The 17,511-nt window shown below is 46.4% G+C and overlaps 11 non-coding genes across 11 annotated transcripts; all 11 read left to right on the forward strand.

Moving 5' to 3' along the window:
- Positions 1-587: 587 nt before the first annotated feature.
- Positions 588-778, forward strand: LOC142277669 (U2 spliceosomal RNA). Its single transcript, XR_012740792.1, has one exon. It is a non-coding gene; the product is annotated as a U2 spliceosomal RNA (small nuclear RNA).
- A 1,387-nt stretch (positions 779-2,165) lies between these two features.
- On the forward strand, positions 2,166-2,356 carry LOC142277671 (U2 spliceosomal RNA). The gene has a single exon (XR_012740794.1). It is a non-coding gene; the product is annotated as a U2 spliceosomal RNA (small nuclear RNA).
- Positions 2,357-3,743: 1,387 nt separating this feature from the next.
- On the forward strand, positions 3,744-3,934 carry LOC142277672 (U2 spliceosomal RNA). The gene has a single exon (XR_012740795.1). It is a non-coding gene; the product is annotated as a U2 spliceosomal RNA (small nuclear RNA).
- A 1,387-nt stretch (positions 3,935-5,321) lies between these two features.
- On the forward strand, positions 5,322-5,512 carry LOC142277673 (U2 spliceosomal RNA). Its single transcript, XR_012740796.1, has one exon. It is a non-coding gene; the product is annotated as a U2 spliceosomal RNA (small nuclear RNA).
- Positions 5,513-6,899: 1,387 nt separating this feature from the next.
- Positions 6,900-7,090, forward strand: LOC142277675 (U2 spliceosomal RNA). Its single transcript, XR_012740797.1, has one exon. It is a non-coding gene; the product is annotated as a U2 spliceosomal RNA (small nuclear RNA).
- Positions 7,091-8,477: 1,387 nt separating this feature from the next.
- Positions 8,478-8,668, forward strand: LOC142277676 (U2 spliceosomal RNA). The gene has a single exon (XR_012740798.1). It is a non-coding gene; the product is annotated as a U2 spliceosomal RNA (small nuclear RNA).
- A 1,388-nt stretch (positions 8,669-10,056) lies between these two features.
- On the forward strand, positions 10,057-10,247 carry LOC142277677 (U2 spliceosomal RNA). The gene has a single exon (XR_012740799.1). It is a non-coding gene; the product is annotated as a U2 spliceosomal RNA (small nuclear RNA).
- Positions 10,248-11,634: 1,387 nt separating this feature from the next.
- On the forward strand, positions 11,635-11,825 carry LOC142277678 (U2 spliceosomal RNA). Its single transcript, XR_012740800.1, has one exon. It is a non-coding gene; the product is annotated as a U2 spliceosomal RNA (small nuclear RNA).
- Positions 11,826-13,212: 1,387 nt separating this feature from the next.
- Positions 13,213-13,403, forward strand: LOC142277679 (U2 spliceosomal RNA). Its single transcript, XR_012740801.1, has one exon. It is a non-coding gene; the product is annotated as a U2 spliceosomal RNA (small nuclear RNA).
- Positions 13,404-14,791: 1,388 nt separating this feature from the next.
- On the forward strand, positions 14,792-14,982 carry LOC142277680 (U2 spliceosomal RNA). The gene has a single exon (XR_012740802.1). It is a non-coding gene; the product is annotated as a U2 spliceosomal RNA (small nuclear RNA).
- A 1,387-nt stretch (positions 14,983-16,369) lies between these two features.
- LOC142277681 (U2 spliceosomal RNA) lies at positions 16,370-16,560 on the forward strand. Its single transcript, XR_012740803.1, has one exon. It is a non-coding gene; the product is annotated as a U2 spliceosomal RNA (small nuclear RNA).
- Positions 16,561-17,511: the final 951 nt, after the last annotated feature.

The following is a 17,511-nucleotide window of genomic DNA, read 5'->3' on the forward strand; positions in this document are numbered from 1 at the left end:
AACACTGGCGGCTTGTCACAATGCCCCCCGATGACATCACAATAGCGCTGCTGCCTAGAAAACAAGCTGCGCAGAAGAAGTTGTTCTTTGGGTGGGAGGGTGGGCTAGTGGAAGGAGGGGGCAATCTCTTTTTTTCCCGGGTGGTAGGGGGATGACAGGAGAAGGGAAGCGGGTGGTGAGAAAGGTACAGAGGGCAGGGTTTGGGGGCTGGGAAGGAAAGGGAAAAGATTAGGGTTTGGGGATGATGAAAGGGCTTTCTACGGGTAAGGATGGCAAAGGGTGGCAGTGACGGAAAGTCAGGCAACCTGTCCTGTCCGTCTTTTTGTATCGTGAATTGGAAAGACTGCAAGGGGGAGGGGAGTTGCTTGCGCCCTAAAGGAGGAGTTATTCAGATTCATTGCAGTGGGCGGCGGCTGCAAAACGCACCATTCTTCTTGTTTTGGCTCTGCAAAGCAGCCTTTTCAAGGGTTGGCTTGGGTGACAAAATGTCTTGTGTAGGCGTGGGTTTGTCTCCCTCTCGCTCTCTCTCCCTAAGATGTGTCCGGCATAGGCCAGGGTGCCACTCGAGGCCCAAACCAATTCTGGTTATCGCTTCTCGGCCTTTTGGCTAAGATCAAGTGTAGTATCTGTTCTTATCAGTTTAATATCTGATACGTCCCCTATCTGGGGACCATATATTAAATGGATTTTTAGAACAGGGAGATGGAAAAAGAGCTTGCTCTGTCCACTCCACGCATTGACCTGGTATTGCAGTACCTCCAGGAACGGTGCACCCCTTCTTAACCCAGTTTCCAAAAGCAGAACTCAATTCACCTGATTCATATTAGCCCGATTTAATGAATTGGAAGAAAGCATACGTCTTCATATGCACCTCAATTTGGCCCATTCACTTTTCACACTTCCTCCTTTTGTTTTTTATCTTTCACACTTTTGACTTTCTTTATTCATCCAAATAGCAAACTCATCACCACTCAACCTGACCAACTCGGCTATGTCCCCGTGCTGCAGTTCTCTGTCTTATCTAGATCATTTGCAATTGAATGGAATAGATCCCTTTTGGACAAAGTGGATTCACCTGCTGCTGCAGTGACCACAGGTGTGATAACATCTAGAATTGGCATCTGGTGCGATCTCTCCGCTTCCACTCCAAAGAAAGTTACCTGTTTATTCCTATCATGCATTGGTTTTTGGGGTTTTCTTTGAGTAATGATGATCTCTTTAGTAGTCTGTTGGCGCCCTCTCCTGGAGGAATAGTTTGCTTGCTCTTGGACATTCTAAAAGAGAGGTCATGATAGACATTGAGCTTCTGAGCTCAATTGGGGAAAGTCATGGGTGATGAATGTTTGCAACCTACTGCGAAGCCTCATACCGCAATATAAGGAACGTCAAATACTAAGAAAGGGCGGCCTATGAAAGAATTACTACTTTCAATAAGTACACTTAAACGGCTAATTGGGAATAGAAAAACTGTAAAAAGCCCTCTGAGAAAGCCCCCCTCTAACCTTTGATAGTAAGCTTTTCTGTAGTCTGCCTGTTGATGTATTTTCCGTTTGAACTGTGCACAACATGAAGAGACGGAACACTGGCGGCTTGTCACAATGCCCCCCGATGACATCACAATAGCGCTGCTGCCTAGAAAACAAGCTGCGCAGAAGAAGTTGTTCTTTGGGTGGGAGGGTGGGCTAGTGGAAGGAGGGGGCAATCTCTTTTTTTCCCGGGTGGTAGGGGGATGACAGGAGAAGGGAAGCGGGTGGTGAGAAAGGTACAGAGGGCAGGGTTTGGGGGCTGGGAAGGAAAGGGAAAAGATTAGGGTTTGGGGATGATGAAAGGGCTTTCTACGGGTAAGGATGGCAAAGGGTGGCAGTGACGGAAAGTCAGGCAACCTGTCCTGTCCGTCTTTTTGTATCGTGAATTGGAAAGACTGCAAGGGGGAGGGGAGTTGCTTGCGCCCTAAAGGAGGAGTTATTCAGATTCATTGCAGTGGGCGGCGGCTGCAAAACGCACCATTCTTCTTGTTTTGGCTCTGCAAAGCAGCCTTTTCAAGGGTTGGCTTGGGTGACAAAATGTCTTGTGTAGGCGTGGGTTTGTCTCCCTCTCGCTCTCTCTCCCTAAGATGTGTCCGGCATAGGCCAGGGTGCCACTCGAGGCCCAAACCAATTCTGGTTATCGCTTCTCGGCCTTTTGGCTAAGATCAAGTGTAGTATCTGTTCTTATCAGTTTAATATCTGATACGTCCCCTATCTGGGGACCATATATTAAATGGATTTTTAGAACAGGGAGATGGAAAAAGAGCTTGCTCTGTCCACTCCACGCATTGACCTGGTATTGCAGTACCTCCAGGAACGGTGCACCCCTTCTTAACCCAGTTTCCAAAAGCAGAACTCAATTCACCTGATTCATATTAGCCCGATTTAATGAATTGGAAGAAAGCATACGTCTTCATATGCACCTCAATTTGGCCCATTCACTTTTCACACTTCCTCCTTTTGTTTTTTATCTTTCACACTTTTGACTTTCTTTATTCATCCAAATAGCAAACTCATCACCACTCAACCTGACCAACTCGGCTATGTCCCCGTGCTGCAGTTCTCTGTCTTATCTAGATCATTTGCAATTGAATGGAATAGATCCCTTTTGGACAAAGTGGATTCACCTGCTGCTGCAGTGACCACAGGTGTGATAACATCTAGAATTGGCATCTGGTGCGATCTCTCCGCTTCCACTCCAAAGAAAGTTACCTGTTTATTCCTATCATGCATTGGTTTTTGGGGTTTTCTTTGAGTAATGATGATCTCTTTAGTAGTCTGTTGGCGCCCTCTCCTGGAGGAATAGTTTGCTTGCTCTTGGACATTCTAAAAGAGAGGTCATGATAGACATTGAGCTTCTGAGCTCAATTGGGGACAGTCATGGGTGATGAATGTTTGCAACCTACTGCGAAGCCTCATACCGCAATATAAGGAACGTCAAATACTAAGAAAGGGCGGCCTATGAAAGAATTACTACTTTCAATAAGTACACTTAAACGGCTAATTGGGAATAGAAAAACTGTAAAAAGCCCTCTGAGAAAGCCCCCCTCTAACCTTTGATAGTAAGCTTTTCTGTAGTCTGCCTGTTGATGTATTTTCCGTTTGAACTGTGCACAACATGAAGAGACGGAACACTGGCGGCTTGTCACAATGCCCCCCGATGACATCACAATAGCGCTGCTGCCTAGAAAACAAGCTGCGCAGAAGAAGTTGTTCTTTGGGTGGGAGGGTGGGCTAGTGGAAGGAGGGGGCAATCTCTTTTTTTCCCGGGTGGTAGGGGGATGACAGGAGAAGGGAAGCGGGTGGTGAGAAAGGTACAGAGGGCAGGGTTTGGGGGCTGGGAAGGAAAGGGAAAAGATTAGGGTTTGGGGATGATGAAAGGGCTTTCTACGGGTAAGGATGGCAAAGGGTGGCAGTGACGGAAAGTCAGGCAACCTGTCCTGTCCGTCTTTTTGTATCGTGAATTGGAAAGACTGCAAGGGGGAGGGGAGTTGCTTGCGCCCTAAAGGAGGAGTTATTCAGATTCATTGCAGTGGGCGGCGGCTGCAAAACGCACCATTCTTCTTGTTTTGGCTCTGCAAAGCAGCCTTTTCAAGGGTTGGCTTGGGTGACAAAATGTCTTGTGTAGGCGTGGGTTTGTCTCCCTCTCGCTCTCTCTCCCTAAGATGTGTCCGGCATAGGCCAGGGTGCCACTCGAGGCCCAAACCAATTCTGGTTATCGCTTCTCGGCCTTTTGGCTAAGATCAAGTGTAGTATCTGTTCTTATCAGTTTAATATCTGATACGTCCCCTATCTGGGGACCATATATTAAATGGATTTTTAGAACAGGGAGATGGAAAAAGAGCTTGCTCTGTCCACTCCACGCATTGACCTGGTATTGCAGTACCTCCAGGAACGGTGCACCCCTTCTTAACCCAGTTTCCAAAAGCAGAACTCAATTCACCTGATTCATATTAGCCCGATTTAATGAATTGGAAGAAAGCATACGTCTTCATATGCACCTCAATTTGGCCCATTCACTTTTCACACTTCCTCCTTTTGTTTTTTATCTTTCACACTTTTGACTTTCTTTATTCATCCAAATAGCAAACTCATCACCACTCAACCTGACCAACTCGGCTATGTCCCCGTGCTGCAGTTCTCTGTCTTATCTAGATCATTTGCAATTGAATGGAATAGATCCCTTTTGGACAAAGTGGATTCACCTGCTGCTGCAGTGACCACAGGTGTGATAACATCTAGAATTGGCATCTGGTGCGATCTCTCCGCTTCCACTCCAAAGAAAGTTACCTGTTTATTCCTATCATGCATTGGTTTTTGGGGTTTTCTTTGAGTAATGATGATCTCTTTAGTAGTCTGTTGGCGCCCTCTCCTGGAGGAATAGTTTGCTTGCTCTTGGACATTCTAAAAGAGAGGTCATGATAGACATTGAGCTTCTGAGCTCAATTGGGGACAGTCATGGGTGATGAATGTTTGCAACCTACTGCGAAGCCTCATACCGCAATATAAGGAACGTCAAATACTAAGAAAGGGCGGCCTATGAAAGAATTACTACTTTCAATAAGTACACTTAAACGGCTAATTGGGAATAGAAAAACTGTAAAAAGCCCTCTGAGAAAGCCCCCCTCTAACCTTTGATAGTAAGCTTTTCTGTAGTCTGCCTGTTGATGTATTTTCCGTTTGAACTGTGCACAACATGAAGAGACGGAACACTGGCGGCTTGTCACAATGCCCCCCGATGACATCACAATAGCGCTGCTGCCTAGAAAACAAGCTGCGCAGAAGAAGTTGTTCTTTGGGTGGGAGGGTGGGCTAGTGGAAGGAGGGGGCAATCTCTTTTTTTCCCGGGTGGTAGGGGGATGACAGGAGAAGGGAAGCGGGTGGTGAGAAAGGTACAGAGGGCAGGGTTTGGGGGCTGGGAAGGAAAGGGAAAAGATTAGGGTTTGGGGATGATGAAAGGGCTTTCTACGGGTAAGGATGGCAAAGGGTGGCAGTGACGGAAAGTCAGGCAACCTGTCCTGTCCGTCTTTTTGTATCGTGAATTGGAAAGACTGCAAGGGGGAGGGGAGTTGCTTGCGCCCTAAAGGAGGAGTTATTCAGATTCATTGCAGTGGGCGGCGGCTGCAAAACGCACCATTCTTCTTGTTTTGGCTCTGCAAAGCAGCCTTTTCAAGGGTTGGCTTGGGTGACAAAATGTCTTGTGTAGGCGTGGGTTTGTCTCCCTCTCGCTCTCTCTCCCTAAGATGTGTCCGGCATAGGCCAGGGTGCCACTCGAGGCCCAAACCAATTCTGGTTATCGCTTCTCGGCCTTTTGGCTAAGATCAAGTGTAGTATCTGTTCTTATCAGTTTAATATCTGATACGTCCCCTATCTGGGGACCATATATTAAATGGATTTTTAGAACAGGGAGATGGAAAAAGAGCTTGCTCTGTCCACTCCACGCATTGACCTGGTATTGCAGTACCTCCAGGAACGGTGCACCCCTTCTTAACCCAGTTTCCAAAAGCAGAACTCAATTCACCTGATTCATATTAGCCCGATTTAATGAATTGGAAGAAAGCATACGTCTTCATATGCACCTCAATTTGGCCCATTCACTTTTCACACTTCCTCCTTTTGTTTTTTATCTTTCACACTTTTGACTTTCTTTATTCATCCAAATAGCAAACTCATCACCACTCAACCTGACCAACTCGGCTATGTCCCCGTGCTGCAGTTCTCTGTCTTATCTAGATCATTTGCAATTGAATGGAATAGATCCCTTTTGGACAAAGTGGATTCACCTGCTGCTGCAGTGACCACAGGTGTGATAACATCTAGAATTGGCATCTGGTGCGATCTCTCCGCTTCCACTCCAAAGAAAGTTACCTGTTTATTCCTATCATGCATTGGTTTTTGGGGTTTTCTTTGAGTAATGATGATCTCTTTAGTAGTCTGTTGGCGCCCTCTCCTGGAGGAATAGTTTGCTTGCTCTTGGACATTCTAAAAGAGAGGTCATGATAGACATTGAGCTTCTGAGCTCAATTGGGGACAGTCATGGGTGATGAATGTTTGCAACCTACTGCGAAGCCTCATACCGCAATATAAGGAACGTCAAATACTAAGAAAGGGCGGCCTATGAAAGAATTACTACTTTCAATAAGTACACTTAAACGGCTAATTGGGAATAGAAAAACTGTAAAAAGCCCTCTGAGAAAGCCCCCCTCTAACCTTTGATAGTAAGCTTTTCTGTAGTCTGCCTGTTGATGTATTTTCCGTTTGAACTGTGCACAACATGAAGAGACGGAACACTGGCGGCTTGTCACAATGCCCCCCGATGACATCACAATAGCGCTGCTGCCTAGAAAACAAGCTGCGCAGAAGAAGTTGTTCTTTGGGTGGGAGGGTGGGCTAGTGGAAGGAGGGGGCAATCTCTTTTTTTCCCGGGTGGTAGGGGGATGACAGGAGAAGGGAAGCGGGTGGTGAGAAAGGTACAGAGGGCAGGGTTTGGGGGCTGGGAAGGAAAGGGAAAAGATTAGGGTTTGGGGATGATGAAAGGGCTTTCTACGGGTAAGGATGGCAAAGGGTGGCAGTGACGGAAAGTCAGGCAACCTGTCCTGTCCGTCTTTTTGTATCGTGAATTGGAAAGACTGCAAGGGGGAGGGGAGTTGCTTGCGCCCTAAAGGAGGAGTTATTCAGATTCATTGCAGTGGGCGGCGGCTGCAAAACGCACCATTCTTCTTGTTTTGGCTCTGCAAAGCAGCCTTTTCAAGGGTTGGCTTGGGTGACAAAATGTCTTGTGTAGGCGTGGGTTTGTCTCCCTCTCGCTCTCTCTCCCTAAGATGTGTCCGGCATAGGCCAGGGTGCCACTCGAGGCCCAAACCAATTCTGGTTATCGCTTCTCGGCCTTTTGGCTAAGATCAAGTGTAGTATCTGTTCTTATCAGTTTAATATCTGATACGTCCCCTATCTGGGGACCATATATTAAATGGATTTTTAGAACAGGGAGATGGAAAAAGAGCTTGCTCTGTCCACTCCACGCATTGACCTGGTATTGCAGTACCTCCAGGAACGGTGCACCCCTTCTTAACCCAGTTTCCAAAAGCAGAACTCAATTCACCTGATTCATATTAGCCCGATTTAATGAATTGGAAGAAAGCATACGTCTTCATATGCACCTCAATTTGGCCCATTCACTTTTCACACTTCCTCCTTTTGTTTTTTATCTTTCACACTTTTGACTTTCTTTATTCATCCAAATAGCAAACTCATCACCACTCAACCTGACCAACTCGGCTATGTCCCCGTGCTGCAGTTCTCTGTCTTATCTAGATCATTTGCAATTGAATGGAATAGATCCCTTTTGGACAAAGTGGATTCACCTGCTGCTGCAGTGACCACAGGTGTGATAACATCTAGAATTGGCATCTGGTGCGATCTCTCCGCTTCCACTCCAAAGAAAGTTACCTGTTTATTCCTATCATGCATTGGTTTTTGGGGTTTTCTTTGAGTAATGATGATCTCTTTAGTAGTCTGTTGGCGCCCTCTCCTGGAGGAATAGTTTGCTTGCTCTTGGACATTCTAAAAGAGAGGTCATGATAGACATTGAGCTTCTGAGCTCAATTGGGGACAGTCATGGGTGATGAATGTTTGCAACCTACTGCGAAGCCTCATACCGCAATATAAGGAACGTCAAATACTAAGAAAGGGCGGCCTATGAAAGAATTACTACTTTCAATAAGTACACTTAAACGGCTAATTGGGAATAGAAAAACTGTAAAAAGCCCTCTGAGAAAGCCCCCCTCTAACCTTTGATAGTAAGCTTTTCTGTAGTCTGCCTGTTGATGTATTTTCCGTTTGAACTGTGCACAACATGAAGAGACGGAACACTGGCGGCTTGTCACAATGCCCCCCGATGACATCACAATAGCGCTGCTGCCTAGAAAACAAGCTGCGCAGAAGAAGTTGTTCTTTGGGTGGGAGGGTGGGCTAGTGGAAGGAGGGGGCAATCTCTTTTTTTCCCGGGTGGTAGGGGGATGACAGGAGAAGGGAAGCGGGTGGTGAGAAAGGTACAGAGGGCAGGGTTTGGGGGCTGGGAAGGAAAGGGAAAAGATTAGGGTTTGGGGATGATGAAAGGGCTTTCTACGGGTAAGGATGGCAAAGGGTGGCAGTGACGGAAAGTCAGGCAACCTGTCCTGTCCGTCTTTTTGTATCGTGAATTGGAAAGACTGCAAGGGGGAGGGGAGTTGCTTGCGCCCTAAAGGAGGAGTTATTCAGATTCATTGCAGTGGGCGGCGGCTGCAAAACGCACCATTCTTCTTGTTTTGGCTCTGCAAAGCAGCCTTTTCAAGGGTTGGCTTGGGTGACAAAATGTCTTGTGTAGGCGTGGGTTTGTCTCCCTCTCGCTCTCTCTCCCTAAGATGTGTCCGGCATAGGCCAGGGTGCCACTCGAGGCCCAAACCAATTCTGGTTATCGCTTCTCGGCCTTTTGGCTAAGATCAAGTGTAGTATCTGTTCTTATCAGTTTAATATCTGATACGTCCCCTATCTGGGGACCATATATTAAATGGATTTTTAGAACAGGGAGATGGAAAAAGAGCTTGCTCTGTCCACTCCACGCATTGACCTGGTATTGCAGTACCTCCAGGAACGGTGCACCCCTTCTTAACCCAGTTTCCAAAAGCAGAACTCAATTCACCTGATTCATATTAGCCCGATTTAATGAATTGGAAGAAAGCATACGTCTTCATATGCACCTCAATTTGGCCCATTCACTTTTCACACTTCCTCCTTTTGTTTTTTATCTTTCACACTTTTGACTTTCTTTATTCATCCAAATAGCAAACTCATCACCACTCAACCTGACCAACTCGGCTATGTCCCCGTGCTGCAGTTCTCTGTCTTATCTAGATCATTTGCAATTGAATGGAATAGATCCCTTTTGGACAAAGTGGATTCACCTGCTGCTGCAGTGACCACAGGTGTGATAACATCTAGAATTGGCATCTGGTGCGATCTCTCCGCTTCCACTCCAAAGAAAGTTACCTGTTTATTCCTATCATGCATTGGTTTTTGGGGTTTTCTTTGAGTAATGATGATCTCTTTAGTAGTCTGTTGGCGCCCTCTCCTGGAGGAATAGTTTGCTTGCTCTTGGACATTCTAAAAGAGAGGTCATGATAGACATTGAGCTTCTGAGCTCAATTGGGGACAGTCATGGGTGATGAATGTTTGCAACCTACTGCGAAGCCTCATACCGCAATATAAGGAACGTCAAATACTAAGAAAGGGCGGCCTATGAAAGAATTACTACTTTCAATAAGTACACTTAAACGGCTAATTGGGAATAGAAAAACTGTAAAAAGCCCTCTGAGAAAGCCCCCCTCTAACCTTTGATAGTAAGCTTTTCTGTAGTCTGCCTGTTGATGTATTTTCCGTTTGAACTGTGCACAACATGAAGAGACGGAACACTGGCGGCTTGTCACAATGCCCCCCGATGACATCACAATAGCGCTGCTGCCTAGAAAACAAGCTGCGCAGAAGAAGTTGTTCTTTGGGTGGGAGGGTGGGCTAGTGGAAGGAGGGGGGCAATCTCTTTTTTTCCCGGGTGGTAGGGGGATGACAGGAGAAGGGAAGCGGGTGGTGAGAAAGGTACAGAGGGCAGGGTTTGGGGGCTGGGAAGGAAAGGGAAAAGATTAGGGTTTGGGGATGATGAAAGGGCTTTCTACGGGTAAGGATGGCAAAGGGTGGCAGTGACGGAAAGTCAGGCAACCTGTCCTGTCCGTCTTTTTGTATCGTGAATTGGAAAGACTGCAAGGGGGAGGGGAGTTGCTTGCGCCCTAAAGGAGGAGTTATTCAGATTCATTGCAGTGGGCGGCGGCTGCAAAACGCACCATTCTTCTTGTTTTGGCTCTGCAAAGCAGCCTTTTCAAGGGTTGGCTTGGGTGACAAAATGTCTTGTGTAGGCGTGGGTTTGTCTCCCTCTCGCTCTCTCTCCCTAAGATGTGTCCGGCATAGGCCAGGGTGCCACTCGAGGCCCAAACCAATTCTGGTTATCGCTTCTCGGCCTTTTGGCTAAGATCAAGTGTAGTATCTGTTCTTATCAGTTTAATATCTGATACGTCCCCTATCTGGGGACCATATATTAAATGGATTTTTAGAACAGGGAGATGGAAAAAGAGCTTGCTCTGTCCACTCCACGCATTGACCTGGTATTGCAGTACCTCCAGGAACGGTGCACCCCTTCTTAACCCAGTTTCCAAAAGCAGAACTCAATTCACCTGATTCATATTAGCCCGATTTAATGAATTGGAAGAAAGCATACGTCTTCATATGCACCTCAATTTGGCCCATTCACTTTTCACACTTCCTCCTTTTGTTTTTTATCTTTCACACTTTTGACTTTCTTTATTCATCCAAATAGCAAACTCATCACCACTCAACCTGACCAACTCGGCTATGTCCCCGTGCTGCAGTTCTCTGTCTTATCTAGATCATTTGCAATTGAATGGAATAGATCCCTTTTGGACAAAGTGGATTCACCTGCTGCTGCAGTGACCACAGGTGTGATAACATCTAGAATTGGCATCTGGTGCGATCTCTCCGCTTCCACTCCAAAGAAAGTTACCTGTTTATTCCTATCATGCATTGGTTTTTGGGGTTTTCTTTGAGTAATGATGATCTCTTTAGTAGTCTGTTGGCGCCCTCTCCTGGAGGAATAGTTTGCTTGCTCTTGGACATTCTAAAAGAGAGGTCATGATAGACATTGAGCTTCTGAGCTCAATTGGGGACAGTCATGGGTGATGAATGTTTGCAACCTACTGCGAAGCCTCATACCGCAATATAAGGAACGTCAAATACTAAGAAAGGGCGGCCTATGAAAGAATTACTACTTTCAATAAGTACACTTAAACGGCTAATTGGGAATAGAAAAACTGTAAAAAGCCCTCTGAGAAAGCCCCCCTCTAACCTTTGATAGTAAGCTTTTCTGTAGTCTGCCTGTTGATGTATTTTCCGTTTGAACTGTGCACAACATGAAGAGACGGAACACTGGCGGCTTGTCACAATGCCCCCCGATGACATCACAATAGCGCTGCTGCCTAGAAAACAAGCTGCGCAGAAGAAGTTGTTCTTTGGGTGGGAGGGTGGGCTAGTGGAAGGAGGGGGCAATCTCTTTTTTTCCCGGGTGGTAGGGGGATGACAGGAGAAGGGAAGCGGGTGGTGAGAAAGGTACAGAGGGCAGGGTTTGGGGGCTGGGAAGGAAAGGGAAAAGATTAGGGTTTGGGGATGATGAAAGGGCTTTCTACGGGTAAGGATGGCAAAGGGTGGCAGTGACGGAAAGTCAGGCAACCTGTCCTGTCCGTCTTTTTGTATCGTGAATTGGAAAGACTGCAAGGGGGAGGGGAGTTGCTTGCGCCCTAAAGGAGGAGTTATTCAGATTCATTGCAGTGGGCGGCGGCTGCAAAACGCACCATTCTTCTTGTTTTGGCTCTGCAAAGCAGCCTTTTCAAGGGTTGGCTTGGGTGACAAAATGTCTTGTGTAGGCGTGGGTTTGTCTCCCTCTCGCTCTCTCTCCCTAAGATGTGTCCGGCATAGGCCAGGGTGCCACTCGAGGCCCAAACCAATTCTGGTTATCGCTTCTCGGCCTTTTGGCTAAGATCAAGTGTAGTATCTGTTCTTATCAGTTTAATATCTGATACGTCCCCTATCTGGGGACCATATATTAAATGGATTTTTAGAACAGGGAGATGGAAAAAGAGCTTGCTCTGTCCACTCCACGCATTGACCTGGTATTGCAGTACCTCCAGGAACGGTGCACCCCTTCTTAACCCAGTTTCCAAAAGCAGAACTCAATTCACCTGATTCATATTAGCCCGATTTAATGAATTGGAAGAAAGCATACGTCTTCATATGCACCTCAATTTGGCCCATTCACTTTTCACACTTCCTCCTTTTGTTTTTTATCTTTCACACTTTTGACTTTCTTTATTCATCCAAATAGCAAACTCATCACCACTCAACCTGACCAACTCGGCTATGTCCCCGTGCTGCAGTTCTCTGTCTTATCTAGATCATTTGCAATTGAATGGAATAGATCCCTTTTGGACAAAGTGGATTCACCTGCTGCTGCAGTGACCACAGGTGTGATAACATCTAGAATTGGCATCTGGTGCGATCTCTCCGCTTCCACTCCAAAGAAAGTTACCTGTTTATTCCTATCATGCATTGGTTTTTGGGGTTTTCTTTGAGTAATGATGATCTCTTTAGTAGTCTGTTGGCGCCCTCTCCTGGAGGAATAGTTTGCTTGCTCTTGGACATTCTAAAAGAGAGGTCATGATAGACATTGAGCTTCTGAGCTCAATTGGGGACAGTCATGGGTGATGAATGTTTGCAACCTACTGCGAAGCCTCATACCGCAATATAAGGAACGTCAAATACTAAGAAAGGGCGGCCTATGAAAGAATTACTACTTTCAATAAGTACACTTAAACGGCTAATTGGGAATAGAAAAACTGTAAAAAGCCCTCTGAGAAAGCCCCCCTCTAACCTTTGATAGTAAGCTTTTCTGTAGTCTGCCTGTTGATGTATTTTCCGTTTGAACTGTGCACAACATGAAGAGACGGAACACTGGCGGCTTGTCACAATGCCCCCCGATGACATCACAATAGCGCTGCTGCCTAGAAAACAAGCTGCGCAGAAGAAGTTGTTCTTTGGGTGGGAGGGTGGGCTAGTGGAAGGAGGGGGCAATCTCTTTTTTTCCCGGGTGGTAGGGGGATGACAGGAGAAGGGAAGCGGGTGGTGAGAAAGGTACAGAGGGCAGGGTTTGGGGGCTGGGAAGGAAAGGGAAAAGATTAGGGTTTGGGGATGATGAAAGGGCTTTCTACGGGTAAGGATGGCAAAGGGTGGCAGTGACGGAAAGTCAGGCAACCTGTCCTGTCCGTCTTTTTGTATCGTGAATTGGAAAGACTGCAAGGGGGAGGGGAGTTGCTTGCGCCCTAAAGGAGGAGTTATTCAGATTCATTGCAGTGGGCGGCGGCTGCAAAACGCACCATTCTTCTTGTTTTGGCTCTGCAAAGCAGCCTTTTCAAGGGTTGGCTTGGGTGACAAAATGTCTTGTGTAGGCGTGGGTTTGTCTCCCTCTCGCTCTCTCTCCCTAAGATGTGTCCGGCATAGGCCAGGGTGCCACTCGAGGCCCAAACCAATTCTGGTTATCGCTTCTCGGCCTTTTGGCTAAGATCAAGTGTAGTATCTGTTCTTATCAGTTTAATATCTGATACGTCCCCTATCTGGGGACCATATATTAAATGGATTTTTAGAACAGGGAGATGGAAAAAGAGCTTGCTCTGTCCACTCCACGCATTGACCTGGTATTGCAGTACCTCCAGGAACGGTGCACCCCTTCTTAACCCAGTTTCCAAAAGCAGAACTCAATTCACCTGATTCATATTAGCCCGATTTAATGAATTGGAAGAAAGCATACGTCTTCATATGCACCTCAATTTGGCCCATTCACTTTTCACACTTCCTCCTTTTGTTTTTTATCTTTCACACTTTTGACTTTCTTTATTCATCCAAATAGCAAACTCATCACCACTCAACCTGACCAACTCGGCTATGTCCCCGTGCTGCAGTTCTCTGTCTTATCTAGATCATTTGCAATTGAATGGAATAGATCCCTTTTGGACAAAGTGGATTCACCTGCTGCTGCAGTGACCACAGGTGTGATAACATCTAGAATTGGCATCTGGTGCGATCTCTCCGCTTCCACTCCAAAGAAAGTTACCTGTTTATTCCTATCATGCATTGGTTTTTGGGGTTTTCTTTGAGTAATGATGATCTCTTTAGTAGTCTGTTGGCGCCCTCTCCTGGAGGAATAGTTTGCTTGCTCTTGGACATTCTAAAAGAGAGGTCATGATAGACATTGAGCTTCTGAGCTCAATTGGGGACAGTCATGGGTGATGAATGTTTGCAACCTACTGCGAAGCCTCATACCGCAATATAAGGAACGTCAAATACTAAGAAAGGGCGGCCTATGAAAGAATTACTACTTTCAATAAGTACACTTAAACGGCTAATTGGGAATAGAAAAACTGTAAAAAAGCCCTCTGAGAAAGCCCCCCTCTAACCTTTGATAGTAAGCTTTTCTGTAGTCTGCCTGTTGATGTATTTTCCGTTTGAACTGTGCACAACATGAAGAGACGGAACACTGGCGGCTTGTCACAATGCCCCCCGATGACATCACAATAGCGCTGCTGCCTAGAAAACAAGCTGCGCAGAAGAAGTTGTTCTTTGGGTGGGAGGGTGGGCTAGTGGAAGGAGGGGGCAATCTCTTTTTTTCCCGGGTGGTAGGGGGATGACAGGAGAAGGGAAGCGGGTGGTGAGAAAGGTACAGAGGGCAGGGTTTGGGGGCTGGGAAGGAAAGGGAAAAGATTAGGGTTTGGGGATGATGAAAGGGCTTTCTACGGGTAAGGATGGCAAAGGGTGGCAGTGACGGAAAGTCAGGCAACCTGTCCTGTCCGTCTTTTTGTATCGTGAATTGGAAAGACTGCAAGGGGGAGGGGAGTTGCTTGCGCCCTAAAGGAGGAGTTATTCAGATTCATTGCAGTGGGCGGCGGCTGCAAAACGCACCATTCTTCTTGTTTTGGCTCTGCAAAGCAGCCTTTTCAAGGGTTGGCTTGGGTGACAAAATGTCTTGTGTAGGCGTGGGTTTGTCTCCCTCTCGCTCTCTCTCCCTAAGATGTGTCCGGCATAGGCCAGGGTGCCACTCGAGGCCCAAACCAATTCTGGTTATCGCTTCTCGGCCTTTTGGCTAAGATCAAGTGTAGTATCTGTTCTTATCAGTTTAATATCTGATACGTCCCCTATCTGGGGACCATATATTAAATGGATTTTTAGAACAGGGAGATGGAAAAAGAGCTTGCTCTGTCCACTCCACGCATTGACCTGGTATTGCAGTACCTCCAGGAACGGTGCACCCCTTCTTAACCCAGTTTCCAAAAGCAGAACTCAATTCACCTGATTCATATTAGCCCGATTTAATGAATTGGAAGAAAGCATACGTCTTCATATGCACCTCAATTTGGCCCATTCACTTTTCACACTTCCTCCTTTTGTTTTTTATCTTTCACACTTTTGACTTTCTTTATTCATCCAAATAGCAAACTCATCACCACTCAACCTGACCAACTCGGCTATGTCCCCGTGCTGCAGTTCTCTGTCTTATCTAGATCATTTGCAATTGAATGGAATAGATCCCTTTTGGACAAAGTGGATTCACCTGCTGCTGCAGTGACCACAGGTGTGATAACATCTAGAATTGGCATCTGGTGCGATCTCTCCGCTTCCACTCCAAAGAAAGTTACCTGTTTATTCCTATCATGCATTGGTTTTTGGGGTTTTCTTTGAGTAATGATGATCTCTTTAGTAGTCTGTTGGCGCCCTCTCCTGGAGGAATAGTTTGCTTGCTCTTGGACATTCTAAAAGAGAGGTCATGATAGACATTGAGCTTCTGAGCTCAATTGGGGACAGTCATGGGTGATGAATGTTTGCAACCTACTGCGAAGCCTCATACCGCAATATAAGGAACGTCAAATACTAAGAAAGGGCGGCCTATGAAAGAATTACTACTTTCAATAAGTACACTTAAACGGCTAATTGGGAATAGAAAAACTGTAAAAAGCCCTCTGAGAAAGCCCCCCTCTAACCTTTGATAGTAAGCTTTTCTGTAGTCTGCCTGTTGATGTATTTTCCGTTTGAACTGTGCACAACATGAAGAGACGGAACACTGGCGGCTTGTCACAATGCCCCCCGATGACATCACAATAGCGCTGCTGCCTAGAAAACAAGCTGCGCAGAAGAAGTTGTTCTTTGGGTGGGAGGGTGGGCTAGTGGAAGGAGGGGGCAATCTCTTTTTTTCCCGGGTGGTAGGGGGATGACAGGAGAAGGGAAGCGGGTGGTGAGAAAGGTACAGAGGGCAGGGTTTGGGGGCTGGGAAGGAAAGGGAAAAGATTAGGGTTTGGGGATGATGAAAGGGCTTTCTACGGGTAAGGATGGCAAAGGGTGGCAGTGACGGAAAGTCAGGCAACCTGTCCTGTCCGTCTTTTTGTATCGTGAATTGGAAAGACTGCAAGGGGGAGGGGAGTTGCTTGCGCCCTAAAGGAGGAGTTATTCAGATTCATTGCAGTGGGCGGCGGCTGCAAAACGCACCATTCTTCTTGTTTTGGCTCTGCAAAGCAGCCTTTTCAAGGGTTGGCTTGGGTGACAAAATGTCTTGTGTAGGCGTGGGTTTGTCTCCCTCTCGCTCTCTCTCCCTAAGATGTGTCCGGCATAGGCCAGGGTGCCACTCGAGGCCCAAACCAATTCTGGTTATCGCTTCTCGGCCTTTTGGCTAAGATCAAGTGTAGTATCTGTTCTTATCAGTTTAATATCTGATACGTCCCCTATCTGGGGACCATATATTAAATGGATTTTTAGAACAGGGAGATGGAAAAAGAGCTTGCTCTGTCCACTCCACGCATTGACCTGGTATTGCAGTACCTCCAGGAACGGTGCACCCCTTCTTAACCCAGTTTCCAAAAGCAGAACTCAATTCACCTGATTCATATTAGCCCGATTTAATGAATTGGAAGAAAGCATACGTCTTCATATGCACCTCAATTTGGCCCATTCACTTTTCACACTTCCTCCTTTTGTTTTTTATCTTTCACACTTTTGACTTTCTTTATTCATCCAAATAGCAAACTCATCACCACTCAACCTGACCAACTCGGCTATGTCCCCGTGCTGCAGTTCTCTGTCTTATCTAGATCATTTGCAATTGAATGGAATAGATCCCTTTTGGACAAAGTGGATTCACCTGCTGCTGCAGTGACCACAGGTGTGATAACATCTAGAATTGGCATCTGGTGCGATCTCTCCGCTTCCACTCCAAAGAAAGTTACCTGTTTATTCCTATCATGCATTGGTTTTTGGGGTTTTCTTTGAGTAATGATGATCTCTTTAGTAGTCTGTTGGCGCCCTCTCCTGGAGGAATAGTTTGCTTGCTCTTGGACATTCTAAAAGAGAGGTCATGATAGACATTGAGCTTCTGAGCTCAATTGGGGACAGTCATGGGTGATGAATGTTTGCAACCTACTGCGAAGCCTCATACCGCAATATAAGGAACGTCAAATACTAAGAAAGGGCGGCCTATGAAAGAATTACTACTTTCAATAAGTACACTTAAACGGCTAATTGGGAATAGAAAAACTGTAAAAAGCCCTCTGAGAAAGCCCCCCTCTAACCTTTGATAGTAAGCTTTTCTGTAGTCTGCCTGTTGATGTATTTTCCGTTTGAACTGTGCACAACATGAAGAGACGGAACACTGGCGGCTTGTCACAATGCCCCCCGATGACATCACAATAGCGCTGCTGCCTAGAAAACAAGCTGCGCAGAAGAAGTTGTTCTTTGGGTGGGAGGGTGGGCTAGTGGAAGGAGGGGGCAATCTCTTTTTTTCCCGGGTGGTAGGGGG

This window comes from Anomaloglossus baeobatrachus, unplaced genomic scaffold (genome assembly GCF_048569485.1).
Source record: "Anomaloglossus baeobatrachus isolate aAnoBae1 unplaced genomic scaffold, aAnoBae1.hap1 Scaffold_4127, whole genome shotgun sequence".
Lineage (NCBI taxonomy): Eukaryota > Metazoa > Chordata > Amphibia > Anura > Aromobatidae > Anomaloglossus > Anomaloglossus baeobatrachus.